Genomic DNA, 17,743 nt, shown 5'->3' with positions numbered 1-17,743 from the left:
TTGCTAACTCATCAATAATAACCTATCAAATAAACCTAAATATTTCTATCACTTCTCTTTTTACAATATGAAGGAACACATCCTTTGTGATTTTCCAGGATCCTTCTGGGAAATCTCTGACAGTTTAAGGTATAATGTATCTTTTATGATTCAATTTTGGGAAGGCAAAATCTCAAAAATTGTCAGGAGACATGAATACTTATTAAGAGAGGATCATGGGTTACTGAGAAATAGTATCTGGTTACTTTTTTTGTTTTTTTTTTTATTTTATTTTTTTAATAAAACTTTTAAAATTAAAGTTAATAGATCACATAGAACGTTACATTAAAAAAACGTAAGAGGTTCCCATGTTCCCATATAACCCACATCCCACTCCCCTACCCCCATCATTTTTGTAAATTGTATTTTTTTGAAGATACATTCATCACAAAAAAGGTTACATTATAAAAAACATAAGAGATTCCTGTATACCCCCCATCTCACCACCCCACTCCTCCCACACCAACAACCTTCCCCATCATTGTGGCATACTCATCATACTTGGCAAACACATATTAGAGCACTGCTGTACCATGTGGATGATAGTTTACACTCTCCCCAGTACATTCAGTGGGCTATGGCAGGATATATAATGGTTACTTTTTAAATCAAAGTGACTATAAAGATTTTAAAAGCAAACAAAAGAGGTAGCATGATTGTAAAGGACCTTATCTCTTTCCAAAGTGAGAAACATTTGTTTTCTTAAATAATCAAGGAAATATAAAATCAATATAAACCATAAAAAGTTATTTTAAGTCACAGAATTGTTGCTTTTTAGGCAGATTGCACAGAAGGTAAAGAATTACCTGTTAAAACCTCTCATTAAATGCAGACCATTAATCCAAGAACTTTTGTCATTTTAATGGAGAAAACCAAATTATAGTTTCTTATTAGGATAATATTCCATACTAATGTTATTTTTTAATCTTGTAAATAAACCTATCAGACTACAATGAGCTTTTACAATGGCAAATAAAATTTCTTCTATGCAAACCTTCAACTTTATCTGTATGCATCCCAAAGTAGCAAAAATGAACGCAGTCATTAAAAGATTCAAATATAGCTTCTCTGTGGCATTTTAAATTAGGAGCAAAAAGTGTACAAATGTAAATTGTTTAGTAATCAGTGTTTCAGTATTCCTTCTTTCTTAGAAATGGTCCAGGTAGCTAATGGATCTTCATGAATTTACTAAATTTAGTATCAGTCCAAGATTTTAAGTTAACAAAGATCTTGGAAATTATCTTCCAGCTAACATAATTACTGTTGAAATAAAGTTGTCAGAATAATGATTCAATTTGGATAAATATACATTTACATATTAGTAAACCTTTGTAAGTTTAGGAAGAATATACTCAAGTAGAATTAAAAAAATCTGCATATGTGGCACTATCAGAGAAGAAAAACAGTTTTTTATTAAACCAGAAATATTTAACTGGTCCTGTGTGTCGAAGATTTTCCTAAAGAATTCTTGAAAGATTTCTGAGTTAGTTTCTATAAGAATACCTCTTTTTCACATTGAAAGTATTAGAAATTCAATTTCCTCAATTTCTGGGACTTGTAGGAATATCCTATTTATATAAATTATTATTTATTTCTATGCCAGTCAGAATATAGCCCCTTTAAGAAAGTTTATCATCTAATTTGGTAAAACCATCTGGAATTAGGAAAATATTACACACTTACACAATGAGAAGTAGACACCTTTCTGAATTATAGTTATATAAACACAGAGACACATACAGAGAGAAAGCTGTTTCTATGCATGTATCAGAAAAGCTGTTGTATTTTGGAATTTCGGATAATTAATAGGAACCCCAGAATCTTGTGGTGACAGCATTTAAACTGAAATTGGAGGTCTGTGATGTGTTGTCACTATTCTTTCTACTCTCCCTGCTCACTAAGTTCTGGGACAGGACTTACCCCAATGTTTTCCAATTTTTAAATTTATTTTAAATTTTTAAATTTATACCCTGTCCCCTTGCGGCTTGCTTGCTGTCTGCTCTGTGTCCATTCACTGTGCGTTCTTCTGCTCGTCTGCTTGTCTCCCTTTGTTGTGTCATCTTACTGTGCTAGTTCTCCGCGGGCATGGGCCATCAGCTCTCTGGGGGCTTGGGCCAGCTTTCCTTCACAAGGAGGCCCTAGGACGTGAACTCAGGCCTCCCATATGGTAGATGGGAGCCCAACCAATTGAGCCACAGACGCTTCCCAGTTTTCCGATTTTTTGGATAGCATATCCCCTTTCCTTCCTTTCTAGGATAGTTTGGTGTCCTTTTCAAACCTTTATCATTGCACTTAGTCAACATTGCAATGATTTGTTTTCAGTTGGTCTCCTTGAAGGTATAGACCATATTATATTGGTATTTGTATATTGCATTTGTAAAGTGCCTGCTACACACTAGCTGTTTAATAGATCTCTGTAGGATTGAATTATTATATTCATGTTTATATTTCTAATACTTAGAAATCGTGTGTGCCATATTCTTGTTGCTGTATAAATATGATTTGAATGAGTCCATTTGTTCATATGAAGCAGTGCATTTTTTTTCATTGCACACAGAAATAGCATAAACAGAAGGACTTATGGGCAGTTATTTCTAAAGTAAACTGTCTTTGAAAAGTTTCATTTATACTTCTAAATATCTGTAATTGGTAAGTAAAATACTTTTTATAGTATTTCACTGGAAGCCTAGGTATTGGAAGTTGTGGTTCACATCCTGCTTCTGTCTTGCTGACTGTAATATAGTGTCTTTGAACTTTGGTTTTCTCACCTGGAAATGCTGGCAATTAATGTTGATTGTCTTCATAGGCCAGTGTAAATACTTGTGACAAGAAATTGCTAGGCTGCCATCTGTGCTTTCATAAATGTTTACTTTTTGTCCAGATCTATACTGTATATTCTCCCAAAATCTGCTTTTACTGTGGTGACTTGCTCATATCACTGGGTTTCTTTAAGATCTCTTGGGAATAATTTAGCCTATGTTTTCTTGTGATTTTTTCCATTTTTTAAATAGGGTAAATTTTTACCCTTGCTCCTGTATTAGTTTTTTTCAGTTTCTGTCCTCTATCATTATGTTTGGGTTTCTCATCCCCACCATGCCCTGCCAGATTCTGTGCTTTCCAACTCTTTGAGTGTGGTCAAAGGATATGTACTTTATTGTTGCCACCACTGTATTTTTTGGACACTTTCAGCAAACCAAACCCTGAAAAAAAAAAAACAATACACAGTTGTAGTATACTGGTGTTCATAGTGCCTTGCATTGACTGTTTAATCCCTGTCACATCTTTATGAGTTATATTGAGAGAATCATCACTCGTCTTGGACAGGATGTAAAATGAGAGCATTAGCTTTGTGCTCACCAATATTGTCAGTAAGAACTTGATTTTCCTTATGCGCTCAATCTGCATTCTTTGAGAGTGGGAATATTTTTTTTTAAGCAAATTAATTTTAACAGTTTTTGTTTACTGTTATTTCAATTTTTACTCATTCTAGAATACATTCATATATGTGATGAGTATTTAGTTGACATTATGGGCAGTTTATAAGCATCTTATTCTAGTACTGGTATGTGAAGTGGAAGAATGCTGTGGGTATAATGGGTTCTAGTTTTGCCATAGACTTGCCTTGTGATTTTTGGGAAGTCCTGTAAACTTCTTGAATATATTTACCTAACCATCACTTGAGATTATCTCCTAGCATAGATCAAAATTAAGAGATTTGCCCACAGAATCAGTAATTCTGGGACTACTCATTAAATATTTTGAAAGTGTGAGTAAAATTAATTGACCTTTTAGATTCTTTAATAGTAGATTCTAGTATAAACCTTTAGGCTCAGGCTTTACAATTACCTTCTTAATCTTTATACTTTACCAGATTTTTCTCAGCCTTGCTCTGCTTCTTAAAATAACAGAAAACCAAGTGATTGCTTCTGTGATTTCCTCACCTTCCATAATGTTGCCAGTGAAAATATAAACTATCCCAGGGGATGAAGAAAAGGAAGACAGGATTTCAACCACTGTTTCACTTTTTATCTCTTGAGAATACTTTAGCTGTCCAAGTTACCTACCTGTTTGTTAACCTTTGTTGGTCATTCATGGAAATAATCAGAATGTAACATCTGTAGACAGTTAATTATCTGTTCACACCATATGCTTTTTGGGGTCATATGTTTTTGGTTTTATCATAAACAGAAGTAAAAGTTGAAAACATATTTTTCATCCAATTTCACTTGTGGATATTTGAAATAGTTTGTAACCCACATCTTTGGTTTTTGACGGGCTCTTTGCCTGAGAACACTGTGACCATTCCAATATTCTCCTCTTTCTAAAGTGCCCCAAAGGCTACATTATTGGGACTTTCCTTATGTAAAACACGAAAGTGTTGTTGTTTTTTTTAATTGCGACCATATTTCAAAAATTAAAATCAGTTGTAATCCCAGTGAACAATAAGACCAGAAATTTTTCCAAATATTTACTTTGAGCTGTTGCTCCTGTTTTTAATTTTATGGAAACTAACTTTTTTTTTTAATTGTAAAAGTACCATAACAACATACAAAAAAAAAAAAAGAAAACAAAAAAATGTAATATGCACTCATTTTAGAGACTTTTACACTTAACATTATGTTGTTACAAATTCCCCATGTCTTTGTGGCTCATTTATTTTCATTGATCTACAAAAATATCACAATGTACTTATCCATTCAACCGAAGATGGACATTTGTGCCTAGAAAGGCACAAACCTAGAAATGAGAGTAATGGAAGTTTGATGACTTGAAATTAGTATGATATCATTTGGTGTATAAAATTATATAGTTGTTATATACATATATATTACATTGTTATGCTTACTGTTACTTTTTGCTTTATATCGAAGCTTTGTGATTAGGTATTTTTTAAACTTAGAATTTTAATATCCTGATGAATTGAATATTACTATAAGATTATTTTTATCTCTAGTTATACTTTTACCTGTTATTTTGTGTGACATTAAAAGAATTATACATCATACTAGTATTTTTATGGTATATCTTTTTCCATATTTTTATTTTCCCTGCAAAATTTTTTAGATGTGCCTCTTATAAACAGTTAAAATACAGTTGGACATAAAAAAAATCCAGTTTGACTATTTTTATCTAGTAAGAGGTGCATATAGTATGTTTAAATTCAGTTTACTACTGATATATTTGGGTTTATATCCATGATGTTATTTCGAACTTTCTATTCTTTGGTCTCTTTATGGTTTTTTTTTTTTTTTTTAACCTTTTCTCACCTCCTTTTAGATTGACTATTTTCTTTATCATTATATATCCTACCCTCAAAACCCTCCTACTCTTAAAAATTATATATTCTGTATCTGTTCTTTTAGTGATTATCCTAGAAATTTAAACATATATCCTTAAGAAAGGCTAAAGTTAATAAAAACTTTTAATATTCTCCTTAACTCTTTGGATATAAGTCCCACCCCCCCCATCTTCCCACCCCCCCGAAAAAAATCCCAAACTTTTGGCCTTGTCTTTCTATAGTAGCTTTAGCATTTTATTGCTTTTGACTACATGCTTTTTTAATAATTTATGTAGCATTTTTACATGTTTTAAGCAGAAATATTTGTTTGAGTAACCTAGTCTCCCTTATTAAAAATAGAACTCCAGTTGTGATTTCTTCTTCTAGTTATTAATTTTGCTTGCTCATTTTCTTTGGAACTTTGATTTGTGGAGGCTAGGGTCTTCTGAGAAAATTTATGTTGGCTTCTGTCAACTTGGGGAGTGGGGGAAACTGATTTAAATTAAATTCTCCATTTAGTGTTTTTTGAACCCTGGGTCCTAAATGCAGGCTATTCAGTGGCCAAAAATGCTCATGGAAACTTACCTTCTTTTGCCTGCATTGGTTCAGTGAAGAGTCATCTATGGAATATGATTTTGTAGGTTGTACATTTCTCTAATTCTCTCTCTCTCTTTTTTTTTTTGAGGTACCGGAGACTGGGGATTGAACCCAGGACCTCCTATGTGGGAAGCCAGCACCCAACCACTGAACAACATTGTTGGCTTCCCTGAGTTTTGCTTGTTGTTTGTTTTTTTCTAGGAGGCACAGGGAACTGAACCCAGAACCTCCCATGTGGGAAGCTGGCACTTTTGATTGTGTCAAGTCCTTTTTTGTTACTACCTTTTTACCTCCATCTCCAATTTGGTATCTTGCCCTGCATGAGACAGAGCCATTATTTCCTGTTCCCTTTGTATATTCATTAAAAATGAAGCTCTAGGCCAAGGGTTTGTAACCTTTTTTTATATAAAGGTCCAGATAATATTTTAGACTTTGCAGGCCATGTATTTATGCAACTCTGCTGTTTTGGTGTGAAAGCAGCCCTAAATACACTTAAATGAATGGATATAACTGTTGTAAAAAATTTATTTATGGACACTAAAAATTTGAATTTCATATAATTTTTATGTGCCCAGAATTTTCAACCATCAAAAAGTGTAAAAAAAAACTTCTGTTTTTATAGACTGTAGGTTTGAACTGTGGTCTGTAGTTTGTTAGTCCCTGCCCTAGGTCATCTTCCCTCCCATTCCTGGCCATTTAGACTTTTTCTTACTTCCATGCAAGCTTAGACACAAAATTGAAAGAATATTTTTTTCTTTTATCCAGCATTTTAGGTAGTTTGTGGTGGGAAGATTTAGGGGTATCTAGTTTGTATTATTGCCAGATTTGCATCTATTTCATTATTTGAAATTAAGTCATATATAGTGAAATATGAAGAAAAAAAGGACAAATCTGCCCTTACTTTTTATTTTGCGACCTCATCTGATCCCTGTTTTGCACTCTCGGTTTTTAAATAAATGAAATGGTGTATGTGTATTGCTTTTCTTTGTTTTTCTTTAGCATTCCTTCTTTGGACATTTTGTATACATAATCACAATCTCCATATTTAATATTTTAATGGCTATATAATATTCTTTTTTCATATTATATTACAACTTAATCGGCTTCCTTATTTGGGGATGGAGATTCCCACCACCCTGCCCACCCTCCAGGTTTATTGTTGTTGTTGGTAGTGGTAGTGGTAACGATAATTTTTTTCTCCTCTTTGTTCATTTTGCTATAAACTATATTCGTTTATAATTTTTTTTTCTTATTTTCACTCTCATATTCATAGCAGCATTAGGGAAGCTGTCTTGGCCCAATGGATAGGGCATTGCCTACCACATGGGAGGTCTGCGGTTCAAACCCCGGGCCTCCTTGACCCGTGTGGAGCTGGCCCATGTGCAGTGCTGATGCGCGCAAGGAGTGCCGTGTCACTCAGGGGTGTCCCCCACGTAGGGAACCCCCACCCGCAAGGAGTGCGCCCCGTAAGGAGAGCCGCCCAGTGTGAAAGAAAGTGCAGCCTGCCCAAGAATGGTGCCCCACACATGGAGAGCTGACACAACAAGATGACGCAACCAAAATAAACACAGATTCCCGGTGCCGCTGATAAGGATAGAAGAGGTCACAGAAGAACACAAAGCAAATGGACACAGAGAGCAGGCAACTGGGGTGGTGGGGGGCGGGTGGAAGGGGAGAAAAATAAAATAAAAAAACAAACAAAAAACATAGCAACATTATTCACAATTGCAAAACATGGAAGCAGCCCAAGTGTCCTTTAGCTGATGAATGGACAACTTAACTGTGGTATTTACACACAATGAAACACCACTCACCTGTAAAAAAGAATATATTCTGATACATGTGACAAAATGGATAAACCTTGAAAACATCACGTTAAGTGAATAAGCCAGACACGAAAGGACAAACACTGCATGATCCCACTGATACGAATAATTAGAATTAACAAACTTACAGAGTCAGATTTTGGAATATAGGTTACCAAGAAACTGGGTAGGGGTAGGGAATAGGGAATTACGGTTTACAGTGTACCAGGTTTCTGTTTGGGACAATGGAAAAATTTTCGTAATGGATGGTGGTAATGATAGCACAACATTGAACATAATTAACATCACTAAATTATGTTTGAATGTAGTTAAAAGAGGAAATTTTAGGTTGTGCATTTGTTAGAAGTGGAAAAAAAATGAGTCACATAAGCCCACCCTGATCAAGATGGGAGTGCCTTCTGGGCTCTCTCTCTATACCGAAGCTTTGAACAGCCAGCAAAAACTGGCAGAAATATCTTTCTCAAAATGCCAGAACTTGAAAGTGGTAGGATCATATGGTGATCTGACTGGCCCCTTCCCCACCCCTTACCTGCTGGGCGTGAAGTCAGCCTGTGCTCCCGGTGCGGTCCCTGGGTCCCAGTTCCCGAAGGAGCAGAGTAACCCTTGTCCTCATACAGCGAGCATGTATGTCTGGCCTAGTCTGTCTGGTGGTGGACTGGGGGACTTACCATGCCAGAACTTGCCCTTCATGTAGAAGGTAGCTCACAGAGCTCTCCTGCTGATGGAGAACAGTCAAGTTGTGCTGCCTGGGGCAAGGCAACACAGGCTGTAGGACATAAAATACAGTGCCTGGGACAGAAACAGTTTCCTAAGGAAGAAGAGACACTTGGAACCATGGAAAAGGAGGGAGGGTTAGGATATTCTAGGGCCACACATGTATTCCCAAGACACAGTGCTTGTATAGAAAGTATCGGGAGGTCCCCATGCTTTGGCCTGACCTATACAGCTCTTCCCTAAACTCGTATAGATAAGCCCTGAAGTGCACCTGCACTGGTCAGTCCAAAAATATTGGGAAAGATGTTTTCTTAATTTTTTCCTCCTCCCCTTCCCCCTCCTCCCCCTCCTCCTGCTCTCCTTCCCCTTCTTCTCCTCCTCCTCTTAGCTCAGGATACAGCAGAGGCAGGAAGGTAGCTTATCAGGCCCTCTATTATGGGGTGTCCTCCATGATGTCTGTGAATTAGAGCTTTTCCCCCTCTCCTTGGAATGCCTGTATCTAGTTCCTTGGAACCAGCTAGACTTGATCAAAGTCCTGTTGTATCTATATATATCTCCCAGGTACTTAACCTCCTTCAGTCAGTTCTCTGTCTTAGTTTTCTGGCTGCATAATAATACAACGGGAATGTGAATTTTTTGGCTCATGGTTTCAGAGTCCAGATGTTCAAACCCAGGGCATTGGCTAGAAGGCTTGCTTCCTTCCGGGGTGGGTAGCATTCTGGTTGCCCACAATCCTTGGGTTCCTTAACATTCCCACAGCATTCCAGATGTCCTCTCCTTTCTTTTCCAGGTTCCTTGACTTCCCTTAATTTATATATTCTTAAACATATAAAGAAGGGACGATGAGTTCCCTGAAGACAAGATCTTATTTTTTAAATCCCACTTGACCTCTGCCCAGCAAATGCCTGCTCAATTAAGTGTTTAGTTTTGTGAATAATACTGCATTGTCAGATAATACATTGAGAGGTTTAGCTTTGATTTTATTATCATTAAAATTTCCTGAGTCATTTGTTTTTAGCTACCCACTGTTCCCCTGCCCTACCCACTCCAAATGATAAAATAATTCAGTCCCAGGGAATTTAAGCTGACGTTTGTTATGATTTGAAAAATACCAGTTACTACTGAGTCAAATGACTTTCTTATTATATTTTGTTCCCTTTTTCAAGACATCCAATAAGAAAATATTTGAGTATGGGCCTCAGTTCTGTAATGTTTGGAATATATATATGTGCTACAAACTCCATGAAATGGCGGGACTTAAATAAATATGGGATTTGTTTTTTTTCTTTTAATAAAAGTGTGGAAGTAGGCTAGTTAGGGCTGATACAGCAGCAGTTTGATGCTAACTGGGACCCAGCTTCTTCTGTCTTTCTGCCCTGGAACTGATAATGTAACTTTCATCCTGTCCTTTTTCTTATAATTTAAGAATGGTTATGCTATTCCAGAACTGTGTCAAGAAGAAAAGAGGGAAGCAGATGTGGCTCAACTGATAGAATGTCTGTCTACCATATGGAGCGTCCAGGGTTCAATGCCCAGGGCCTCCTGACTGACCCACGCATAGTGCTGCTACATGAAAGGAGTGCCATACCATGCAGGGGTGCCCCCGTGTAATGGTGCCCCATGCGCAATGGGTGCACCGCCCCACATGAAAAAAGTGCAGTCCACCCAGGAGTGGTGTTGCACACACGGAGAGCTGATGCAGCAAGATGATGCAACAAAAAAAGAGAAGCAGTTTCCCAGTGCTGCCAGATAATGCAAGTGGACACAGAAGAACACATGGTGAATGTACACAGAACAGACAATGTGGGGAAAGGGGAGAGAAATAAATAAAAAATTAAAAGAAAAAAGAAGAAAAGAAAGGGCAAGAAGCAAAGGGCAATGCAAGTTGAGCTGTGTTCCCTCTTTTAAAGAGCATTCCCTGAAACCTTATCTAATAACTTTTGTGTACATCTCAAAATTTAGTTTTTAATCTAAGCATATTGTCACCTTGGACAAAATGGGAATTCTGTTAGTAAGGAAGAAGGATAGATTATGGTTAGACAAATTCAGCATGTGTCCCATTTAGAATGCTTCTTTTGTAGAAACCTCGAGGCAAAGAGGTCACAGAATTGGAATTTTTACTTCCACAGTTGAGTGGTTCTTATCATACTTGGTGTACCAAAAATGAGAATTTTTTAAAACCATTATGTAAATATTTATAATTTACTTATATCTCTTTTCCTATGCATTTATTGCTAGTTTGGTTGTGTGGCAAGATTTTTTTTTTTTTTATGAGATTCAGATCATACTATTTATGTAGTTTTCAGTCCAGAAGTTTTACACTTAAGATGTTGTTTAATAAGTGTTTTTTTTTTTTAATTTTACAATTCATTTAATGTCAACTGGCAATCACAAAAATTTCCTTCTTTAGACACAACTCTGTTAAACCAACACTGATTGTTTTCAAAGTTATTGCAGTTGCTATGCCTCTTAAGGTTGACGAAAAGATACCTAGAGTTACAGTGATTTTCCATACAGGATGGTCATATAATAAATCAGGCTTGGTTTATCACCAGCATTCTAAAAACCAAACCTAGGGAGAAAAACTAGGTTTGGGGACACATGCGTGGTTTCTAATATAGGAATGTTTACCCTGCCCTGATTATCACAAAATCAGGACAGAGAGAATATTCATAGTTAATAAGCTCTTAAACCATGTCACTAGAATTACTTTTTACAAGATTCAATTTATACTATTCATACAGTTTCTAATCGTGAAGTTTTACACTTAAAATATTGTTTGATAAGCTTTTTACTATGTCATTAAAATTGCTTTTAAATATTTTTGAAGGCTTCAGAAATTGTCCCATTGATATATGATATATACTGTAATTTATTTACTAATTTTCTACTGTTAAACATTCAGATGGATAGTTTATGTGTGTGTGTATGTAAGTATTTAAAATTTTAATTTTAGATTTACAGAAAGGTTTCAGAGATAACGGAAAGGCCTGGTATACTGCTCACCCAACTCCTCCAGTTTTTTTAATGAATTTTTTTTGTTTTTAAGGAAGCTTTAGATTACATAATTGTTACATAAAAAATATAAAGAATTCTCATATGTCCCACTCCCTCCCCTTCCCACACTTTCTCACATTAACAACATCCCTCATTAGTGTCATACATTTGTTACAATTGAAGAACACACATTGAAGCATTGCTACTAACCATGAATTACAGTTTACATTATAGTTTGCACTCAGTCCCGTCATGCAGGACAACTCCAGTGTCCTGAAAATGTTCCCATATTATACCCATTCTTCCCTCTCCCGTCCCTTTGAACCTCTGGTACCCACTGCCTTTATATCAATGATAAGAGTTTATCTAATGCTAGAATAATAAGAAGTCTAGAGTAGAATATTAATAACTCTACTTTAGTTCATTGTTCATTCCCCAATCTTGAGGATTTTTGGGATGGTGATGCCCACTCTGCTTCTACTTGAGAGGGAGCTTAGATCCTATGTCAGCTCCTCCGTTGCTAATAGCTTACATTTCCATTGTACATTTGCCAATGGAATATTTATTTTGTTCAGATTCATCCACTATAGACCATTGAGAATTCTTTCAGATGGTTTCCTGAGTTCCTTTGATATAACACCATCCTTTATTTTTTTTATCAGTCCTTTTATTTCTGGTACAAGATACTCCAAACTCATCTTTTATTTTCCTTCTCTTAGCCCTGGGATCAACCCATTCTCCAGAGAGCCCTGGTTCCTTTCTGTGGAGAGTGATTTAGGAATCAAAATCTTAGTGCTCATTGCTACTGTTATTGCTTGTTGGCCCTTTCTGTGGACAGAGCTAGGTAATATATGTATGTATACTAACCCTTGTATATACACTCAAACATTAAATTTTATTATTTCTCTCTAATAATTTGACCATTTTATTATTATGAAATATACTGTTGATTGCTGATAATATGCTGTCTTGGATTTTGTTTTGCCTGATTATTAAATAGCCACACCGGGTTTTTCTTCTTTCTTATTTAAAATTAGTGTTTGTATGACATAGTTTTTCTTTTTCTTTTTAGCCTCTCTGTCTTTTTTATATTAAAAATATGTCTCTTGTAAATAGCATAGGTTTGGTCATTACTTTTTTTTTAATCCATTTTTGACAATTTCTGCCTTTTAAATAGTGTTTTTAGTTGATTTAAATTTATCACCAATTCTGATATGGCTGTGTTTTAATCTTTCAAAAATCAGTGTTTCTTGATTTTTAAGTTTGTGGTATTTGTTCTTTATTTCTTTGTAATTCCTTTCCTGCCTTCTTTTTGATTCATTGGGCGTTTTCTAGAATTCCATTTCATTTTCTCATTTGATTTTTTAAAGCTATATCTCTTGATATTATTTTTTATTGGTAACTCAGAAATTTAAATATACATCCTTAATTTATCACAGCCCACTTTTAATTAGTATGATACCTGTTCACAAATAATTTATATGCTTTAGAACAATATAATTTCATTTACCTTTGTGGTTTCGTGGCATTGAATCTTACTTCTACATATTTTATAAACTATAATATATTGTCATATTTATTTATTTAAAAAGATTTATTTTTATTTATCTCTCCCCTTCCTGCCCCGCCCCCCCCCCCCCCCAGTTGTATGTTCTCTGTGTCCATTTGCTGCATGTTCTTGTTTTTGTCTGTTTCTTTTGTCAGCAGCACTGGAATCTGTGTTTCTTTTTGTTGCATCATCTTGCTGTGTCAGCTCTCTGTGTGTGTGGTGCCATTCCTGGGCAGGCTGCACTTTCTTTCGCGCTGGGCGGCTCTCCTTACGGGGTGCCCTCCTTGCATGGTGGGCTCCCCTACGCGGGGGGCACCCCTGTGTGGCACGGCACTCCTTGTGTGCATCAGCACTGCACATGGGCCAGCTCCATACAGGTCAAGGAAGCCCAGGATTTGAACCACGGACCTCCCATGTGGTAGATGGACGCCCTGTCCACTGGGCCAAGTCCGCTTCCCTGTATTTATTTTAAATCATCAGTATCTTTTAAATACATTTTACAGAAAATATTTTATATTTACCTACCTATTTATCCTCTTTGGTACTCTTTTATTTTCTTCCTTTGTTTCTGGATTTCTCTCTGGGATCATTTCCCCTCAACCTGAAGAGCTTACTTTCAAATTATTATAGTGCAGGTCTGCTGGTAAAAATTTCTCTCAGCTTTTGCTTGTCTGAGTATATGTTTATTTCAGCTTCATTAAAAAAAAATATTTTTACTAGCCATAAAATTCTGGGCTAATGTTTTTTTCTTCATCACTTTAAACATGTCATTTCTTTGTCTTCTGCTTCTGTTATTTTTGATGAGAAGTTTGTCATATTCTAATTGTTCTTCCCTAAATGTAATGTGTCTCATTCTTTCTGACTGCTCTTACTATTCTTTATTGTTGAGGCTGAGCATGTGGCCAGGTGTGTTTGTGTCTATGAGTGTGTGTCTGCTTTTATCCTCCTTGCTTTTCACTGAACTTCTTGGATCTCTGGTTTGAATTCTTTTATCACGTTTGGGAAAATCTTCACCAGTACCTCTTCAAATATGTTTTCTGTCTCATCCTTGTGTCTTTTTCTTCTGGTAATCCAACTATACTTTACTATTAGATATTGACTCATTAATGTCTGATCTTTTTTTTTTTTCCTCTTTGATAATGTCTTTGAATCATTATTGCTTTCTTCTGCTTTGTCCAGCTTTTAAGCACATTCAGTAAGTTCTTAATTTCAGACATTATGTTTTTCAATATGAGAATTTCTGTGTGACTCTCTTGAGTTTCCATTTGTCTGCTGAAATTGACTACTTTTTATCTTGTGTTCATCAGTCTTTCTTCTAAATTCTTTGCATGTTTATAATAGTTATTTCAATGACTTTTACTGTTAATTCAACCATCTAGGTCATCTGTGGTCGTGCTTCTATTGCTATGTATTTTCTTGATTATTAATCATGGTTTTTGTTTCTTTCCCCCTATGTTTCATAATCTTTAATTGTTTGTTCTTCAAGCATGGTTTTGAGATCTGAGCACCATCAGGTTCTAGATTTATCTGTGTCTTCCAGCATCATCCCTGTGTTCCCATATGGTACTTATTCATCTGTAGACCCGTAGGTGGAGATAGGGAGTGTAAGGCAGAAATTGAAGGTTGGGATAACTAACTTTGTGTTTGGGGCTTCTCTCAATTCTAATCCCCCACATAAACCTAAATGTTGATACTAAAATTTGCCTGGTTTCTCTTTGTTCCAGCAATATTTCTCTATCTGTAGTAGGTTTACTCCTCTTCCTATTCGTGATTAGGCTTAACAAAGGTCCCCTGTGATGATAGTGGTTGTCATTATCTTCTACGTTAGGAAGGACTCATTCCTTTCTAGTACTATGTTCATTTAGACTTTTTTCCACCCATATCTCTTCTATTGTTTTACAGAAAAAAAAACTTTACTTTTTCCCTATTGTTATTGGTATGATGAGAGCCATGGTCTTTTGTGGCCTTCTATACCATAATGGATTAGAATTCCATTTTTCTGTTTTAAATTTAATTTTTAAGGTTTTTGCATTCATTGCCAAAACCTTAACGTGGAGGCAAAGTAGTCCCAGATTTCATGGCTACTACCAATGTGTGTAATAAAAGAGAGAAATTACAAGGAATCTTTTGTGCAGTTACATTGTGGGGGGTTGTGGTTGAAATTGAGTAACAACCATTAAAACCGGGGAATACAAAGATCTTTTAGTTCGTAAACTACTCTTAATTTTTTTAAGGTCAATGATAAAACCCTTACAGAAAGGCCATTTTAGTATTTAACTTTAAGTATCTGAAAATCTTGATAAATTTTGTCCCTTATTCTCTGCATTTTAAATCTGACTGTTTAATATCTTCTCTTTGATGGTGTAGAATATTTATTAACTTCTTGTCTGGCTTTTCCAATTACTTTATTTATTTATTTATTTTAATAGGGAAAGTTTTTTGTTTTTGTTTTAAAGATTTATTTTTATTTATTTCTCTCCCCTTCACCCCCCATCCTACCCCCCCACCCCCACCCCATTTGTCTGTTTTCTGTGTCCATTCACTATGTGTTCTTCTGTGTCCACTTGTATTCTTGTCAGTCGCACCAGGAATCTGTGTCTCTTTTTGTTGCATCATCTTGCTGCATCAGCTCTCTGTGTGCGGTGCCATTCCTGGGCAGGCTGAACTTTCTTTCATGCTGAGCAGCTCTCCTTACGGGGCGCAGTCCTTGTGCGTGGCGGGGACACCCCTGTGTGGCACGGCACTCCTTGCCCGCATCAGCACTGCACGTGGGCCAGCTCCACATGGGTCAAGGAGGCCCTGGGTTTGAACCGTGGACCTCCCATGTGGTAGGTGGACACTCTATCCGTTGAGCCAAGTCTGCTTCCCTCCAAGGCCTTTCTGAAGTAAATATTAGCGCTCCACTCTGAGATCCATAAAACTCAAGAGTTGAGAGAGAATTGTTAGTATCTTCTATATTGTGTTCTTTTTAAAATTTGTTTAGCATTGTGCTTTAAAGTCTAGTCATCATTGTTTAGTTCGTTAAACTTATTTTCGATGATTGCCTTCTTACATATTTGCTAAATTTATGTAAAACTATCTTTCATTCAAATAACATCCCATTTGTTTTGACTCATTTCTGATAATTTCCTCAGTGCTTTTTGTTCCCTTTGCAGTAGAATTCTTTTCCTTTCAATTCAGCATCAATTTTATACTTAACTCTTTTCATTCCATCATCCCAGTGGTTATAAAAATGTTAGCCCTAGGCCTCTAACCACACATTAGAAAATCTTACTAAAGTTCTATCTGGTGTCTTTTGGATAAAGTGTAATGCCACTTGTCAATTAGTAGGCAAATCTAACAGTTATACCTGTATTTTCTTAGATTGTCATATTAGATACCATAAAACATTTGGTTATCATGTAGTTGGGTTTTTTTTAAACCTATACAGTCCCTCTCTTTTTAACACGTAGGCACTTAATTGACCCAGTTTATTTTCACAGAATCTCAGAAAGGTTATTCAATTATGATTTATGTAAAAAGAAAGTTTTCAGTACTTAGAAGAATTGTCCAATCATTATATAAATCCCATTGAAAAGGAAGACTGGTTTTTCCTGTCTATGCATCAGGGAATGACTGACTTTCTGGACTCTAGTGTATAACATACATTTTTCATGCATTCACATAAAGACTTAAATTCATCATATAGTATTTGTAAAAAATCATGTCATTTATTGACAGTGTATTTAAAACATAGGTGGTTTTAAAAAATGGGTGGGTGTGGTTCTATCTTTAAAATATTATGAGACAACTGTCCTAAAAATTTGGGCAAATAACTTGAGATTTAGATTTAGTATAAATCTAACTATTTTGAGAAAGCATAGCTTTTATGTTGCATTTATTGTGTCTTCTCTTTCCTTCTCTCTTCTTATTGCCCCCTCCATCTATTGCATCCCTAATTCTTAATTGGTTTGTTCCTAGAATGAAAATATGTTTAAAATGCTGTGAGTATAACAAGGAGAGAATTATTTCACCGAAATAAATTTCTTATTTTGTTGTATATATTGCATTAGCCATGAGGGTGATTTTTTTTTTTAACTTTGGCACTTGGAGTAGTAAATTACATCTTGGTAACAGTAGTGTAAAAAATGGAATGTTCTATATATTTCTAGAAAATGGTTGCCTTCTAAACTTTATATTATAATCAGCTTTAATATCTGTTTTCTTATGGAGTGGGGATGGGTGAAAGGTTTTAGTAATATCAAGTAGACTTCTCTTTATTCCAGAGGCTTGTCCAATATTATGTTTGTGTGTATATGTGTATAGTGATGCATTTGTGTATATATGTGTATTAGAGTATATACATATAGTGTTAGTGTATATAAATCCTTTTGGTTTAACATTGCATTGAGGTTAAATGTACTTGTCTATGACCTAATTGTACACTTGAAAGACTTCATTCAGAGTTGAAAGCCCCTAGAATATTTTGTTTGAAATTTATGTAGGTTGAAAATGAAAATAATTACTTTTGGTCCACCGAGATAGTAAATTATATGACTGCATAATAATGGAATCTTAGAGAAATTTTTAATATTTAACTTTCTCCCTCTGATTCATTCCCCTGATGGCCTATAGAGGGCACTACATGTACAGTAAATGTAGCTTTATGGTGTCATTTTCATCTTAAGTCATTATTATATAAGGTGAAATAGGTTCTGTGTTATTATTCACATATTTTATGATGTCATAAATATCAAGATTTTT

General features: G+C 35.5%; 1 protein-coding gene and 1 non-coding gene across 4 annotated transcripts in view; one reads left to right on the top strand and one right to left on the bottom strand.

The window, feature by feature from the left end:
• EXOC6B (exocyst complex component 6B) overlaps window positions 1-17,743 on the top strand; it is a 748,241-nt gene that overhangs the window by 270,416 nt on the left and 460,082 nt on the right. The window lies entirely within an intron of this gene.
• LOC111765843 (small nucleolar RNA SNORA72) lies at window positions 10,998-11,130 on the bottom strand. Its single transcript, XR_002798067.1, has one exon. It is a non-coding gene; the product is annotated as a small nucleolar RNA SNORA72 (small nucleolar RNA).

This window comes from Dasypus novemcinctus, chromosome 17 (assembly GCF_030445035.2).
Source record: "Dasypus novemcinctus isolate mDasNov1 chromosome 17, mDasNov1.1.hap2, whole genome shotgun sequence".
In the NCBI taxonomy this organism is placed as follows: Eukaryota; Metazoa; Chordata; class Mammalia; order Cingulata; family Dasypodidae; genus Dasypus; species Dasypus novemcinctus.
Note: the sequence above shows the minus strand (reverse complement) of the source record. Positions and strands in the feature narration are given on the sequence as shown.